The sequence below is a fragment of the Bos javanicus genome, chromosome 4 (assembly GCF_032452875.1).
Source record: "Bos javanicus breed banteng chromosome 4, ARS-OSU_banteng_1.0, whole genome shotgun sequence".
Classification (NCBI taxonomy): Eukaryota; Metazoa; Chordata; class Mammalia; order Artiodactyla; family Bovidae; genus Bos; species Bos javanicus.
Genome location: NC_083871.1, coordinates 62,857,216 through 62,873,628, shown reverse-complemented (window position 1 = coordinate 62,873,628; position 16,413 = coordinate 62,857,216). Strand labels below are relative to the sequence as shown.

Sequence of the window (16,413 nt, the reverse complement as noted above, 5' to 3'; positions counted from 1 at the left end):
ACTGTATCTCTTAAATTTGATTTCCTTCTTTGTCTCTATCTATTGCCTTCAATGTGATTTCTTCAGATCTCTATTTAAGCTTACTGATTCTCTTTTCATCTGTTTCCAAACTTCTACTTATCATGCTTATTAAGATACTAATTTTAATTCTTACAAAACTTTTTGTCATGTCTAAAAGTTTTATTTTGTTCTTCTTTTAATATACCTGGTCAATTAGAGAGTCACTTTTTTAGTATCATCAAATTTATAATCCCCTGCTTTATTTCTTTTAATATATTTTTCGGTGCTACATAATATTGTTTTTCTGATACTTTCAGTATATGAATCTCTGAACACTTGGTTTCTGTGTTTACACAGTTGTTCATGTTTGCACAGTGGAGCTTTTCAAAGGTCATAGTGCACTCATGAGAGATGGAAGGAAAAAAGGCAAAGTCTTAGTATTATTAAGAAAATAGTTTTGACCTGATAGATCGAGGGTCTCAGGAACACTTAGGCGTCCTCAGATCACTTGAAAATCACCTCCCCGTGGCATCCATTAATTTAAATGAATTCCTTCTCTCCTATGCATGGAGAATACCCTTGGGAATTGCCTTGGGCACTTTTAGGAAGGTGTCAACACTGGGAACATTGAGAAAATGAAAGCACCATTTTCTCTGGAACTTGGTCGAGAAAGACTGCAAGTTATTGAAACTTGTATCTAATGTAACTGTATAATGTTTTTGCTTCTTAATCATTGTGTTCTTTCCACTTCCTCTTCAGAGTTTCTAGCACTCCTCCACTTAGAAGTTTTTACTGCTACAATGAAGGTTTATTAAAGGAACATGAAAACAAAATAGTCTACTTCTTGACTTTGAGTTTCAAATGATTTGGGAAAAAAAAATGAAATGCCTGGTTATGTGGATCTAACAATGGGAAAGGATGAGAAGAGCATGTGTAGGAGACAGGAGCTTCAACATCAGGGCCTTGCTGGGAAGCAGACCCTGAGCCCTGAGCCACCAAAGGACAAATGTTGAGGAGGATATGGGAGGGGAGATAACAAGTTGGAGAAATTCGAGAGCAAGAAGATATGTAACTCACTCTACCCACTTTCTCAAGAGACAGTCCAGGGAATGAGTGAGGCGCTGGGTTCCTCCTCCCATGCAGCACTGACAGTGAGAAGAAATGGGTATGTGGGTACCCAGGCAGAGAGCCTGAAACAACTTTATATGGTCTCTGCACCTGAATTCTGTTGTGGGGACACAGAACGCATTCTGAGGAACCCAGAGCAGAGAGAGTCTGTGTCTTAAAGAGGTCCTGCAGTTGGAAAAAAGGGACGGACCACTTTAATCTACTGACAACGAAATGCAAGATGGGGTTGGGGACATCATTTCAGTAGATGTCAGTGAGGATAAGGAATGATGCCGAGGACCAGACACAACACACATACATGACTTGATACTGAATAAGCTTTCTAGAACTTTAAAAGGACTACAGAGACAAGAGAAGGGTAAACACTTAATTGACTGCAATTAAATTTTGACATCCAGCAGAGTAAGAGTTCAGAGATGAAATTAATTTCAGTTTCAGAAGATGAAGAATGTTATCTTTCTTGTACAACTACAATCAGAAGTGTAACGAATGCTCAAATTCCAGAATCCCTTAGCTGGGTGACAGCTGGGAGGAGATGAAGAGGCGATAGAGGGTAGGGATCTGGGCACCCCTGCCTCGCAGTTTGCTTTCTATGGGAACTGCATCACAAATGAGGCTCATCGTGGCTCCAGGAACGCTTACTGCCTGGTTCTGCTCAGCAAGGCTCTCAGTCAGAAAATATAATTGATGTACACAGAACTCTTGCCAGCTCATAGAGAAAGGGCCTCTAATTCAGAGAAAAAGGAGTTGGGCCTCTGCCAGTCATATACATTTTATGCTTCATACGGGCATCAGTCAGACCCTGATTTCAGGCTGACAAACCAGGAAAAATAAAACTGTCAGAATGCAGGCAGGCTCTTGACGGGGACTGTTAGCTTGGTAATGGAAGGGAATGTTATTGCTCTAGGCATTTGCATAATATCTATTGATCAAGCCTCCTCAACGCTACTATTCTTCCTGTGAGGTCTGGCAGTGCGGTGGATGGTTTAGGCTCACATCACAGCCTCTGCACACTCAGGGTGGACCACAGTACCCGATATAGCTCAAGAATGGGGCAGAGAGTCCCCAGTGTCCAAACCAGAGGCAGCCTCCATCAGTATGAGACAGGAAGTCGACATAGTCGGGTTTTATTCATAGCTCTGCTGACCACCTAGTTGTGTGACCTTGGGCAAGCTGCCAGTCCATTCTGTTCCTCTCTGCATTCCACACTGCCTGGAATCCCTCCATTAGAGATCCCTCCTGGGCCAAGGTTTGACGCCCCTATTAAAATGAAAATGCTATTGAAAGAATTAAATGCCTTTAACCATTCAGTTCAGTTCAGTTCAGTCGTTCAGTGATGTCCGTCTCTCTGAGACCCATGGCCTGCAGCACACCAGGCTTCCCTGTCCATCACACCAGGCTTCCCTGTCCATCACCCACTCCCAGAGCTTGCTCAAACTCATGTCCATTGAGTCGGTGATGCCATCTAACCATCTTATCCTCTGTCGTCCCCTTCTCCTCCTGCCTTCAATCTTTCCCAGCATCAGCATCTTTTCAAATGAGTCAGTTCTTTGCATCAGGTGGCCAAAGTATTGGATCTTCAGCTTCAGCATCAGTCCTTCCAATGAATATTCAGGACTGATTTCCTTTAGGATGGACTGGATCTCCTTGCAGTCCAAGGGACTCTCCAGAATCTTGTCCAGCACCCCAGTTCAAAAGCACCAATTCCTCGGCACTCACTTTTCTTTATGGTCCAACTCTCACATCCATACGTGAGTATTGGAAAACCATAGCTTTGACTAGACGGACTTTTGTCAGCAAAGTTATGTCTCTGCTTTTTGATATGCTGTCTAGGATGGTCATAGCTTTTCTTCCAAGGAGTAAGCATCTTTTAATTTTATGGCTGCAGTGACCATCTGCAGTGATTTTGCAGCTCAGGAAAACAAAGTTTCAGTTTCTTTAGCCACTTTAGCCATTAGCTCCCAAGAATTAGTTTGTCAGATTCATTTGTTTACAGCTGAGAGCTTTAAGTTTTGGTGGACTGACATGAGGCAGGAGCAGGTAGGAGAAGGCTAAGTGGAGTGTTGGGAATCTCTGCCTGGGAGTCAGGTGGGTGACATAGGGAAGGATCCTGGTGAGTCATTATAGGCTCAGAGATGCAAGTGCATCCATCTCCTCACAGTGCCCAAATCCCTGACTAGGAGACTGAGGATCTGGAGTAATCCCCTCCTCCTAAGCAAGCTACTTGGAAGCTCCAAGGTAATACTGAGAAAAGACCCTGAGCCCAGCCTTATACAAGCCTGAGGCCTAATGCTCCTCCCAGGTGGCAATCCTTAAGAGAAGGTGTAACAGGCACACACTGAAGTCAAGCATGTGACCCTGAATCTCCTCTTCTTCCAGATAAATAATACCCTATTCCCTCTCTGCAATCTGTACAACCTCAGCCAAACTGAGCCCCCTTGAAGCCACTCTCAGCTTGATGTTTCTGAAGAAATCTCCAACTTCGGTCTAAAAGAAACCTCTCAGAGGCAATGGTATTTATCTTTGGGTAAATCACATGAAACATGGCAAAGTATCTTAAATTTCCTCTGGGTCCATTCATTTACCTCCAAAGTCTCCAACAGCTGCTCAGAATCGCTTCTTTCTCTGCCTCCTAGGTGCTGTGCTGTCTTCTCCAAGATTTCTTCCTAAACATTCCAAGGAAAGGGGGAAGAGGGTAGAAAGGGGAAAGAGGAGGAAGGAAGGAAAATTCACATTATTGAGAGCCTACTAGTTCCAAACACTTTGACATTTAATCTTGACAAAGTAAGTATACTTACTTCAATTTTGTAAGATGTCTAAGTAAGTTGCCCAAGGTCACAGAGCAATTAAGTGGCAAACGATGGATTCAGATAATGCCTGTGTCAAAGGCCAGGCCCAGTTATACTCAAAATAATTCCTATCCTCCTGAGAACCTGAGAGCCAAGCCCCAGGGATCCCAGGGTGGGCACTGAACAGGGCAGAAAGTGAGGAGGATATCAGCTGCTCATCACAGTTTCAGTTGACTTCAGTCGCTCAGTCATGTCCGACTCTTTGCCACCCCATGAACTACAGCACGCCAGGCCTCCTGTCCATCACCAACTCCCAGAGACCACCCAAACCCATGTCCATTGAGTTGATGATGCCATCCAACCATCTCATCCTCTGTCATCCCTTTCTCCTCCTGCCCTCAATCTTTCCCGCATCAGGGTCTTTTCAAATGAGTCAGCTCTTCGCATCAGGTGGCCAAAGTATTGGAGTTTCAGCTTCAACATCACTCCTTCCAATGAATACCCAGGACTGATCTCCTTTAGGATGGACTAGATGGATCTCCTTGCAGTCTAAGGGACTCTCAAGAGTCTTCTCAAACATCACTGTTCAAAAGCATCAATTCTTCAGTGCTCAGCTTTCTTCACAGCCCAACTCTCACATCCATACATGACCACTGAAAAAACCATAGCCTTGTCTAGATGGACCTTGATGTTGACAAAGTAATGTCTCTGCTTTTGAATATGCTGTCTAGATTGGTCATAACTTTCCTTCCAAGGAGTAAGCGTCTTTTAATTTCATGGCTGCAATCACCATCTGCAGTGATTTTGGAGCCCCCAAAATAAAGTCAGGCACTGTTTCCACTGTTTCCCCATCTATTTCCCATTTAGTGATGGGACCAGATGCCATGATCTTCGTTTTCTGAATATTGAGCTTTAAGCCAACTTTTTCACTCTGCTCTTTCACTTTCATCAAGAGGCTCTTTAGTTCCTCTTCACTTTCTGCCATAAGGGTGGTGTCATCTGCATATCTGACATTATTGATATTTCTCCCAGAATATCAAAACTGGAGAAGGGAATGGCAAACCACTTCAGTATTCTTGCCTTGAGAACCCCATGAACAGTATGAAAAGCCATCACAGTTTGGCCATGATTATAACAAGTGCTCCAATTAAAGTTCAATTTTATTACTTTAGATTTCTTTTATATTTCAAATCTGATGAGAAGTTCACATTCTAAAAATGAATATCTGTTGAATATTTAAAATTCAGGTGTTCAGTTAAATCTTTTAAGAAGACTCTTCCTGTGTTTGGCCTTCCTCTTGTGTCTATCTAATTTTAGTATCCAGAATTTTCCTAGGTATTTGAGAGAGTCGGGGATAGAGAAGCCTAAGTTATGAGTCTTATCCAGGAGTCTCTCATAGTCTGGGGGGAAAGCCTAGTAAATTAAATGGTGAGTGACAGTATGTGCTTCATAGTTCCACACCTTCACAGGTGCTGCTCTTGCTACCTGAGTGCCCTTCTCTCGCTTGGGCCTGTCTAGCAAAGCCTGGCTCATTCTTCAACGTTCAAAACTCAAGGGATACCTCTGTGAAGAATGCCTTGTCCTCCTGGTTCCTACTTTACCAGATTTGATCAATTACCACATCTTTTATACAGATACCATGCAATACTGTCTGATATTTTACATGTCTCCCTTTGACACTGGAATGTGAGGAAGTTGAGGACAGAAACAGTGTTTTCTTTCTTGAATTCCCAGCATATGGCATGGTATCTGAAGCCTAGTAAACAGAAACAGCAATTATAGACTGATGATCATTTAAATAAGTGCTAAATGAAGTTATACAAATTGAGGACCTCCAGGGAAACATGGTGGGAACATGATGGATGGGGGTTGAGTTTGCACTGTGTCTTAGATGATGAGTAATATCTGGAGTTGTTGATGCTGCAAATAGTGTAGGAGAAAGTTATCAGCTAGAAGGATAAGAGAGAATAAAAGAATATCTTCCCAGATGTTTCACAGTAGTTCTGCTTTCATGTATCCCACCCTATTGTTACATGTTGTCAGCTTCAGAATGAGGAATATTGTTCCACAGAGAAGAATGGGTGTTACTGTAAACCACATATCGAGTTGAATGTTCATCATGAACAGAAGACCTGAGGAGCAGAACTGCCCAACAGGACTCCTAGAGTTTTAAACACAAAGACATAGGATGACCTTATATGGGGCCCAATCCAACACCAAGAAGAAGGTCCAGCCATCTTGAAGCCCCTAAAGTCTCTTTGACTGTTGTCAACAAACATTTGCAGAAACCTTGCCAGCTCCTAGAGGATCACCCAGCATCAGGACCCTTTCTCATCTCCTCTTTTCTACCTGAGCTCCTGAGATCTACTCTCCTCTTTGCAGCAGATGGTTGACTCATCAAAAGGCCAGCTACATCAAAACTTGCTCTCAGACAGAGGGTTTTCAGGGCAGCGAAGGATGCTATAATGATAGATACATGTTATTATACTTTTGTCCACCCTCCGGGATGTACAGCACCAGGAATGAACCCTAATGTAAACTACAAACTTTGGATGATTATAATGTATCACCGTAGTTCATACATGCGTGAATTCTTGCTCAGTAGCTTTAGTCGTGTCTGACTCTTGGCAACCCTATGGACTGTAGCATGCCAGGCTCCTTTATCCATGGGAATTCTCCAGGAATACTGAAGTGGGTTGTCATGCTCTCCTTCAGGGTACCTTCCCAAACCAGTGATCAAACCAATGTCTCATGGATTCTTTACCCAGTGAGCCACTGGGAAATCTCACAGTAGTTCATCTCTCATAACAAATGCAACCCTCCTGTGCAGGGTGGGTAGTGAGGAAGGCTGTGGGGGCAGGGAGTATACGAGAGCTCTGTACTTTTCCTTGATTTTTCTGTAACCCTAAAACTGCCCTAAAAAATAAAGTCCTCATAAAATAAGGTAAAAATTTGCTTTCAAGAAAGAATAATAATAATAATGCACACCTTATATACAGGTAGACATGTTATTATATACTCAATGACTGTATATTCTCTTTGATGGTAACAGTGGCTGCTTCTGAGGAGGCGACTAAGTGACTAGGAGTCAAAAATAGGAGAAATTGTGTTTTTATTTTTAGATTTTATTATTTTTATTGAAATATGAAATCAAATCCCATAAAGTATTTGTAAGCATCTGTTGATGTGTTTCCACAAACTGAACACACCCGAGTAACCAGCACCCAAATCAAGAAACTCAGCATTATTAGCAGCCTGCTAAGCCACCTCCCTCGTTTCCCATCACCACCTCCACTCAGGGTGAGTCCCTGAGGCAAAGGTGAGATTTCACCTGATTCTGTACCTTATCTAGATGGAATCTAGATGTGTGCTTTTCTGTCTGGCTTCTTTTGCTTAGCATTTGTTCAAGAGATTCATCATCATTGTAGCCTGTAGTTACAGACCATTCATGCTATTGAATGGCATTTCATTGTATAAATATACCACAATCGATTTCTCTGTTTTACTGGTGATGGGCATTTAGGCAATTTCCAGTTTAGAGCTATTATGACTATTACTGCCTTGAACATTTCAGACACATTGTTTTGTGAGACAGTTATTTTTTATTATTTGTACTACTTGAATTTTGTATTATATGCTCGCATTACTTATAAAGAACACAGAAACCATATTTAAAAGCACCTTCTAGGGCACTTTAATTTGGATCAGAGATTTCTCTCCTTCCCTGCCGATAAGTAAGCAGAAAAATTAATAACAATAGCTAATATTTAATGGGACTTTCCTGATAGCTCAGTTGGTAAAGAATCTGCCTGGAGTGCAGGAGACCCTGGTTCGATTCCTGGGTCAGGAATATCTACAGGAGAAGGGGTAGGCTACCCACTCCAGTATTCTTGGGCTTCCCTTGTGGCTCAGCTGGTTAAAAATCTACCTTCAATGTGGGAGACCTGGGTTCAATCCCTGGGTTGATCCCCTGGAGAAGGGAAAGGCTACCCACTCCAGTATTATGGCCTGATACTTACTGAATCTGTTTGCAAAACAAACAGAAAACTTTTTCATGCTCTCATTTATTCCTCCACATTACCTGAGCTATACTCTTGTTACTCTCATGTTTGACTTCCGGAAACTGAAACTGGGGAGTTTAAATAATTTGCCCAGAGTCATAGTTACCAAATGGAGTTCAAACACAGGTCCCTGACTCTAAAGCTTGTGCTTTGACCTCTGATGCACAGTTTCCATTAGACAGGGCTGGGCATCCAGGGAGCCGGTCAGAATGGAGAAGGAGGAGCTCAAATACAGCAGATCCAAATGCCTGCTCAGCCTAGCCCTACAGCATGGTTTGCTCTTTGCCCCCTTTACGTCCTAATGAATCAAATCATTTTGAACATGAAAGAGAGTGAGATTGGATTTTTGCTAAGATGAAAGAAAGGAATCTGGCCCCACCTGGTATCTTCAAAGCTCTTCAGTGTAAGCTAGCAGAAAGTACTTCAGTGCAATGAAGTGGCAATTTAATAATTCCCCAAGAATACAAAAAGATTTGGCAAAGTCACAAGCAATCTGGATCCACCAGCACTTGGGCATAATGGAAAGAGCAGGCGTCTTAAGCTCTAGAGCAGAAGTCAGCCAGCTTTTTCTATTAAGAGCCAGATAATAAACATTTTAGGTTTTGAAGGCCATCCTGTCCCTGTCACAACCACCCAGCTCTGCCGTTGTGGCACGAAAGCAGGCATGGAAAGTATGTAACTGAATGGGAGTGGTTGTGTTCCAACAGACTTTATCAGTGGATGCTCAAATTTGAATTTCACATTATTTTCATGTGCCACAAAAATATTTTTCTTCTCTTGATTTTTTCAAAAGTTAAAACATGTTTTTAAATATTCTTAGTCTGAGATAGGTCTCTTTATTTTTATTAGAGAATCCTTGTATGAAATTACTGAGTAGAGAAAAATGTTTTCAAAATTCTTGAACATAAAAAAGATTCTTAGTTTGACAACTGTACAAAATTAAGTAGTGGGGTCTGGAGATCTGGGTTGAATCCTGGCTCAATCATTTATTATTTACATGGCTTTAGAAACATTACTTGAATTCTCCCAGCTTCCTTTCTCTCTTGGAGAAATGAGCAGAGGAGGCTCCATGCATGCAGGTCCTCTTTTGTGACTGGCACTAAGTCTGTGCTTTACTGAAGTTAACCCTCATAATGACCACAAGCAGCAGAAAGTATACTACTGCCTCTTTTTGAACAGGTATAGTGTTGGGAAGAGATTATGTACATAATTTTGCCTGGCTTGGCCTTCCTTGTTTATTGAGGTCAATCCTTATTATATGCAGAAGTTTCTATATTGGTTCAATGACAGTTTTCTTGCTTCTTCTAAGATTCTGTGATTTTTTTTTTTAGTATCTTTTGTTGTACTGCACGTTAGAGTGAATCGTTTCATCTAATTATTCTATTCAGTTAGGAGTATATAAAAGTCCAATTTATACTCCAAATATCACTGAAGCAAAGTTGAATGCACATTCTGAATGAATGGTCACTATTTCTATTTATGTGCACAGAGTCTGGTTCAGATACATTCATATAAAACACTGCATTAAATAAGAGAATGTCTGCGAATTGCCTAGTACAATGCCTGGCACAAGGGTAGTCTGACGATAGTTGTCCCCATCCTGCTTAAAGACAAGGATCAGACTCAGAGAACTTTTTCTTGGAAAAATTGTCACCTGGAAAGATGAAGCCAAGATGACACTTTACTTCCATACTCACCGTGTACTCTTCCCAGCCCCAGGCCTGGAAACAACCATCTTCAAGGAGCCACGGAGACCAGGATATATTTGAGTGAAAGGGCTATAGGAACTGCACACCAGTTTATTTTCTCAGTCTAAGCCTCAATATCCTTTTATATTTCAGTGATTCTCAAATGGAAGCAGTTTAGGGGCATTTGGAAATGGTAGGGCATTTGGAGTCATCTGAGAGTCCAGGGATGTGAAATTTCCTATAATGCACAGAGCAGACTAGACTGATAAAGAATAGCCCCACAAACAGCATCCCTGCTAACAAATAGCTATCCAATCCCTGAATCAGTCATCGCAGCTTGTCTTTCTTGAGTTCTGTTTCCTCGAGTATTGGCTTGGTTGTCAGGCACTCAGTTAACTTAACCACCACCCTTTCCTTAGTAGGTGCCAAATGTATTGAATTAACTACCATGCCTTATAGTCGATAAAACAGCCAGCCTTGATTGTTGATCTGATTTAAACAGAGCCTCAACCTCTTACTTATCAGTTCTTTTCAGAAAACTATCTTCCAGAAAATTGGTTATGAACTCAGAACTTACGGTGAAGTCCCATTCATTTCTAGTCTATGCAAGTGCTCCATCTAGTCATTCAGCCCTGTCTGTTGTACCAACACCAATTAGAGGTACCCAGGGCTTACACCATGCATTTTACCAAGCACTTTACAAGCTATTTAACCTTCACAATATCCCTATAAATCATGTACTCTTATTATCATTTTTTACAAGGAATCTGATACTCAGCATGGTTAGTAACATACCCAAGATGGTGCAGCTATTATGTGGCAGAACCAACATTCTAAACCCCTGCAGTCAGGCCCCAGGACCCATGCTGAATGCACTGCCTGTAACACATAAGACATACCCAATAATGTAGAAAATACAAAATAAAATACAAGAGCCATGGAAAATGTTAAACTACAGGGACAACAAAATCAAAAACAAATTTAAGTTTTGAGGTAATACAAAGTTATTGTGGCTGACTATATTTCACTCTGTGTTTCTTAGCAGCCAAAACTAAGGGCAAAACTCCTCAGATATGATTCCTTCCAGCCTTGAGGGAAATGCATCTCAAGAAGTGTCTGGATCATGAACATTGATCCTGTGGAGCCTTGTATGCAGGACTTTGATAAGACTTCAGTAAAACATTCCCTACAATGTTCTTGTGTGCGTGTGTGCATGCACAGTTGCTTCAGTCGTGTCTGACTCTTCGCAACCCTATGGACTGTAACCTGCCAGGTTACAGGTAACCTGTAACCAGAAAGGCTCCTCTGTCCATAAGATTCTCCAGGCCAAAATACTGAGTGAGTTGTCATGCCCTCCTTCAAGGGATCTTCCTGACCCAGGGATCAAACCCACATCTCCTGAGTTCCCTGAATTGCAAGCAGATTCTTTATTGCTGAGCCACTGGGGAAGCCCAAAAACATCCTTACAGTAAGTGATTCTCATAGACCTTCAATAGGAGACAAGAGCATGAAGACTGTTCCAGGACAGAGGGAATGAAAAGTGTCCATTGAATTGAAAAGGCATCTTAAGACCAAAAAACAAGGCAGGTAGCTTCATATACTCAATGAGTCAGTTTATCACAGGGTCACTTACTTACAGGATTGGGTTAGGTTGGGGGCAGACAATGATCTGGAAGCATTCACCGCTGCACCCCACACTGGCAAGGGGCCACTGGGACAATTTTACAGTTAACCTAGGGTATGGGAGTAGGTACTAGGAAACAGGATGTATGCTCCTAACTTAAGATTTATGAATGGGTAACTTATCTCATGGGGGTCAGGAATATATCAGTGAAGGTTTTCATTGTTTGGGGATTAATAGAGCATAGAGGCTACCACGGAGAAGGCAATGGCAACCCACTCCAGTACTCTTGCCCGGAAAATCCCATGGATGGAGGAGCCTGGTAGGCTGCAGTCCATGGGGTTTCGAAGAGTCGGACACTGAGTGACTTCACTTTCACTTTTTACTTTTATGCATTGGAGAAGGAAATGGCAACCCACTCCACTATTCTTGCCTGGAGAATCCCAGGGATGGCGGAGCCTGGTGGGCTGCCGTCTGTGGGGTCGCACAGAGTTGGACATGACTGAAGAGACTTAGCAGCAGCAGCAGCAGAGGCTTTCTAGTCCTCTATGATTATTGGTTGTTGTTGTTGTTGTTTGGTAGCTCATATCTGACTCTTTGTGACTCCATGGACTACAGCATGCCAGGCTTCCCTGTCCTTCACCGTCTCCTGGAACTTGCTCAAACTCATGTCCGTTGAGTAAGTGATGCCATCCAACCATCCCACCCTCTGCTATCCACTTTTCCTCCTGCCTTCAATCTTTCCCAGCATCAAGGTCTTTTCTAATGAGTCAGCTCTTCACATCAGATGGCCAAAGTGTTGGATATTCAGCTCCAGCATCAGTCCTTCCAATGAATATTCAGGACTGATTTCCGTTAGGATGGACTGGTTGAATCTCCTCGCAGTCCAAGGACTCTCAAGGGTCTTCTCCAACACCACAGTTTAAAAGCATCAATTCTTTGGTGCTTAACCTTTTTGATAGTCCACTCTCACATCTGTACATGACTACTAGAAAACCTATAGCTTTGACTATTCGGTCCTTTGTTGACCAAGTAATGTTTCTGCTTTTTTTAATATGCTGTCCAGGTTTGTCATAGCTTTTCATCTAAGGACCATCTTTTAATTTCATGGCTGCAGTCACTGTCCACAGTGATTTTGGATCCCAAGAAAATAAAGTTTGTCACTGTTTACATTGTTTCCACATCTATTTGCCATGAAGTGATGAGACTGGCAAGAATACACAGAAGAACTGTACAAAAAGGATTTTCATGACCCAGTTAATCATGATGGTGTGATCACTCATCTTGAGCCAGACATTCTGGAATGTGAAGTCAAGTGGGCCTTAGGAAGCATCACTACAAACAAAGCTAGTGGAGGTGATGGAATTACAGTGGAGCTATTTCAAATGCTAAAAGATGATGCTGTGAAAGTGTTGTACTCAATGTGTCAGCAAATTTGGAAAACTCAGCAGTGGCCACAGGACTGGAAAAGGTCAGTTTTCATTCCAATCCCAAAGAAAGGCCATGCCATAGAATGCTCAAACTACCACACAATTGCACTCATCTCACACGCTAGTAAAGTAATGCTCAAAATTCTCCAAGCCAGGCTTCAGCAATATGTGAACCATGAACTTCCAGATGTCCAAGCTGGTTTTAGAAAAGGCAGAGGAACCAGAGATCAAATTGCTAACATCCGCTGGATCATCAAAAAAGCAAGAGAGTTCCAGAAAAACATCTATTTCTACTTTATTGACTATGCCAAAGCCTTTGACTGTGTAGATCACAATAAACTGTGGAAAATTCTGAAAGAGATGGGAATACCAGACCACCTGACCTGCCTCTTGAGAAACTTGTATGCAGGTCAGGAAGCAACAGTTAGAACTGGACATGGAACAACAGACTGGTTCTAAATAGGAAAAGGAGTATGTCAAGGCTGTATATTGTCACCCTGCTTATTTCACTTATATGCAGAGTACATCGTGAGAAACGCTGGGCTGGAGGAAGCACAAGCTGGAATCAAGATTGCCGGGAGAAATATCAATACCCTCAGATATGCAGATGACACCACCCTTATGGCAGAAAGTGAAGAAGAAATAAAGAGCCTCTTGATGAAAGTGAAAGAGCAGAGTGAAAAAGTTGGCTTAAAGCTCAACGTTCAGAAAATGAAGATCATGGCATCCGGTCCTATCACTTCATGGGAAATAGATGGGGAAACAGTGGAAACAATGTCAGACTTTATTTTTTGGGCTCCAAAATCACTGCAAATGGTGACTGTAGCCATGATATTAAAAGACGCTTACTCCTTGGAAGGAAAGTTATGACCAACCTAGATAGCATATTCAAAAGCAGAGACATTACTTTGCCAACAAAGGTCCATCTAGTCAAGGCTATGGTTTTCCCAGTGGTCATGTATGGATGTGAGAGTTTGACTATAAAGAAAGCTGAGCACTGAAGAATTGATGCTTTTGAACTGTGTTGTTTGAGAAGACTCTTGAGAGTCCCTTGAACTGCAAGGAGATCCAACCAGTCCATCCTAAAGGAGATCAGTCCTGGGTGTTCACTGGAAGGAAGGACTGATGTTGAAGCTGAAACTCCAATACTTTGTCCACCTGATACAAAGAGCTGACTCATTTGAAAAGACCCTGATTCCTGGAAAGATTGAGGGCAGGAGGAGAAGGGGATGACAGAGGATGAGAGGGTTGGATGGCATCACCAACTAAATGGCCATGAGCTTGTATAAACTCCAGGAGTTTGTGATGGACAGGGAGGCCTGGCATGCTCTGGTTCATGGGGTCACAAAGAATTGGACACAGCTGAGCGACTGAACTGAATTGAACTAATGAGACCAGATAGGCCTGGCATTTTGCATGATGTACTCTGTATTCAAGTTAAATAAGCAGCATGAAAATATATAGCCTTGATGTACTCTTTTCCCGATTTGGAACCAGTCTATTTTTCCATGTCCAGTTCTAATCATTGCTTCTTGACTTGCATACAGGTGTTTCAGGAGGTAGGTAAGGTAGTCTTGTAGTCCCATCTCTTTAAGAATTTTCCACAGTTTGTTATGATCCACACAGTCAAAGGCTTTAGCATAGTCAATGAAGCAGAAGTAAATGTTTTTCTGAAATTCTCTTGCCTTTTCTATGATCCAATGGATGTTGGTAATTTGATCTCTATGATTATTAAACAACATATATTAACTACAAAATCCTTGATGACAAAGAGGTGCACAGTACAGTCCTGGGCAGCATCAGTGAAATAAGATAGTTACTGAGATCTTAAATTATACAAAAGGGCAGCCATAAAGACCATCCAAGACAATGATGGTCCAAATATTTCTTGATAACAATCTACCACATCCATCCCAACCTGCTACAACTCATTTGTCCTTTGGCATGAGGACAAAGGGAAAAAAAGATATTCAAAGAACTTGTCTCTTGGATAACTACAAATGATTTTCCCTACCCCTACACTTAGATTTCTAAACATCCTATAATAAATTGACTCACTGATGTCAGTTCTTTTTAAAAGGAAAACACACTCTCATTAAAAGAGGAAATGAGTTTCCATTTCTGACCTTTATACTGAGTCAGCTTGAGTCCCATGTGGTGCTGACGATTGTGCATGACCCTGCCTCAAGACAGTTCCACGTAAAATGGAGGAGAAGTAGTGGCTCCGTGCCTTATTTTCCCTTATCTTAAGGAAACGTTTGCTTTGCTGAACCTGATGTTTGTATATATGAGTGTAAGAATTCTTCACCACTCAGCAATGACCAATGACCCAGGCTGACCAGTTGGCCTCATTAAATGAGATTCTTGGCTTTTGGGTACATAGAAGCAAAGGGAATACGTTTTAGGAGGACGTGGGTTTCTTTAATTGGACATATGATTTTTATTTGTTTGGTGGACCAAGGGAGAAAGAGAGACATTAGTGGCATTTTGTGACTGTTAAGACTAATTGAAAAATCTCAGGAATGAAGCTTTCTGTGAAGAGAGTGCTCTAATGGGAATGGATGTGATGATTATTTACCTAATTGAGCAATAATGACTGAGGTGCAGGCCACTTTTTCCGGGATTAATAAAGAACCCGGGAGTTGACAGTTTAGGCCATTAAGCTCAGCTAGTACTCAATCTTGGTGAAGGGCATGGTGCCAGAATTATATTAGTATTGTAAAATGAGCCCAAAACTTAGAGACACGAGAACTTACTTTTCTGAGAAATAATTTTACTTGGCAGTTAATCATCTGACATCAGTTTGGGCAACCCAAGTTCTCTCATTAAACTAACTTTCACATAAGGTCTTGAAATCTTATTCCATTTAGAGTGTTCTCAAGCATATGGTTGTTATAAAAGCAAAGTGGGAGAGAGTGGGATCCTTAGTAATATCAAAAATAGTTTCCTGCGCAACTGCAAGCAAACAAGCCATTATCACCTCCCTTGCTTTTAAAACAAAACAAACAACACAATGACACTGAGTTGAACTAGAGGCATCACAGACCCTGGAGATTCATGGTTGAAATTGTTACCCAGAGTGTCCCTACAGTAAAACCAAGCAACACTACTCCATAATCTCTAATTGGCACTACAAGTATCTTGCTGCTGCTGCTGCTAAGTCGCTTCAGTCATGCCCGACTCTGTGCGACCCCATAGACGGCAGCCCACCAGGCTCCCCCGTCCCTGGGATTCTCCAGGCAAGAACACTGGAGTGGGTTGCCATTTCCTTCTCCAATGCATGAAAGTGAAAATTGAAAGTGAAGACACTCAGTCATGTCCGACTCTTAGCGACCCCATGGACTTCAGCCTAGCAGGCTCCTCCGTCCATGGGATTTTCCAGGCAAGAGTACTGGAGTGGGTTGCTGTTGCCTTCTCCGAAAGGTATCTTACATTATCAGAAATCTCAATCTTATAGAAATTGTGTTTGTATTCAATAGCCCCCTATCCAGTGCAACAAATGTTCATGTACTACTCACTTGCCAAGAAAAAGAGTTACTCAGCTTTCTAGGTGTTAACTATTCCTATAGTTCTGCTCTGCATGGGAAAGTTCAAACATCAACTTAGAGCAAGTAGAAATGGTGCTTCAACTTTCTCTCTCTGCAGAGTGAATCCTACACTGCTGGCCTTGTATTTTCAAGGTATTTGCAAATCTGT

General features: G+C 41.9%; 1 protein-coding gene and 1 non-coding gene across 2 annotated transcripts in view; both read left to right on the top strand.

The window, feature by feature from the left end:
- Positions 1-16,413, top strand: part of NPSR1 (neuropeptide S receptor 1) — a 152,951-nt gene that overhangs the window by 84,354 nt on the left and 52,184 nt on the right. The window lies entirely within an intron of this gene.
- Positions 7,696-7,768, top strand: TRNAS-GGA (transfer RNA serine (anticodon GGA)). Its single transcript has one exon. It is a non-coding gene; the product is annotated as a tRNA-Ser (tRNA).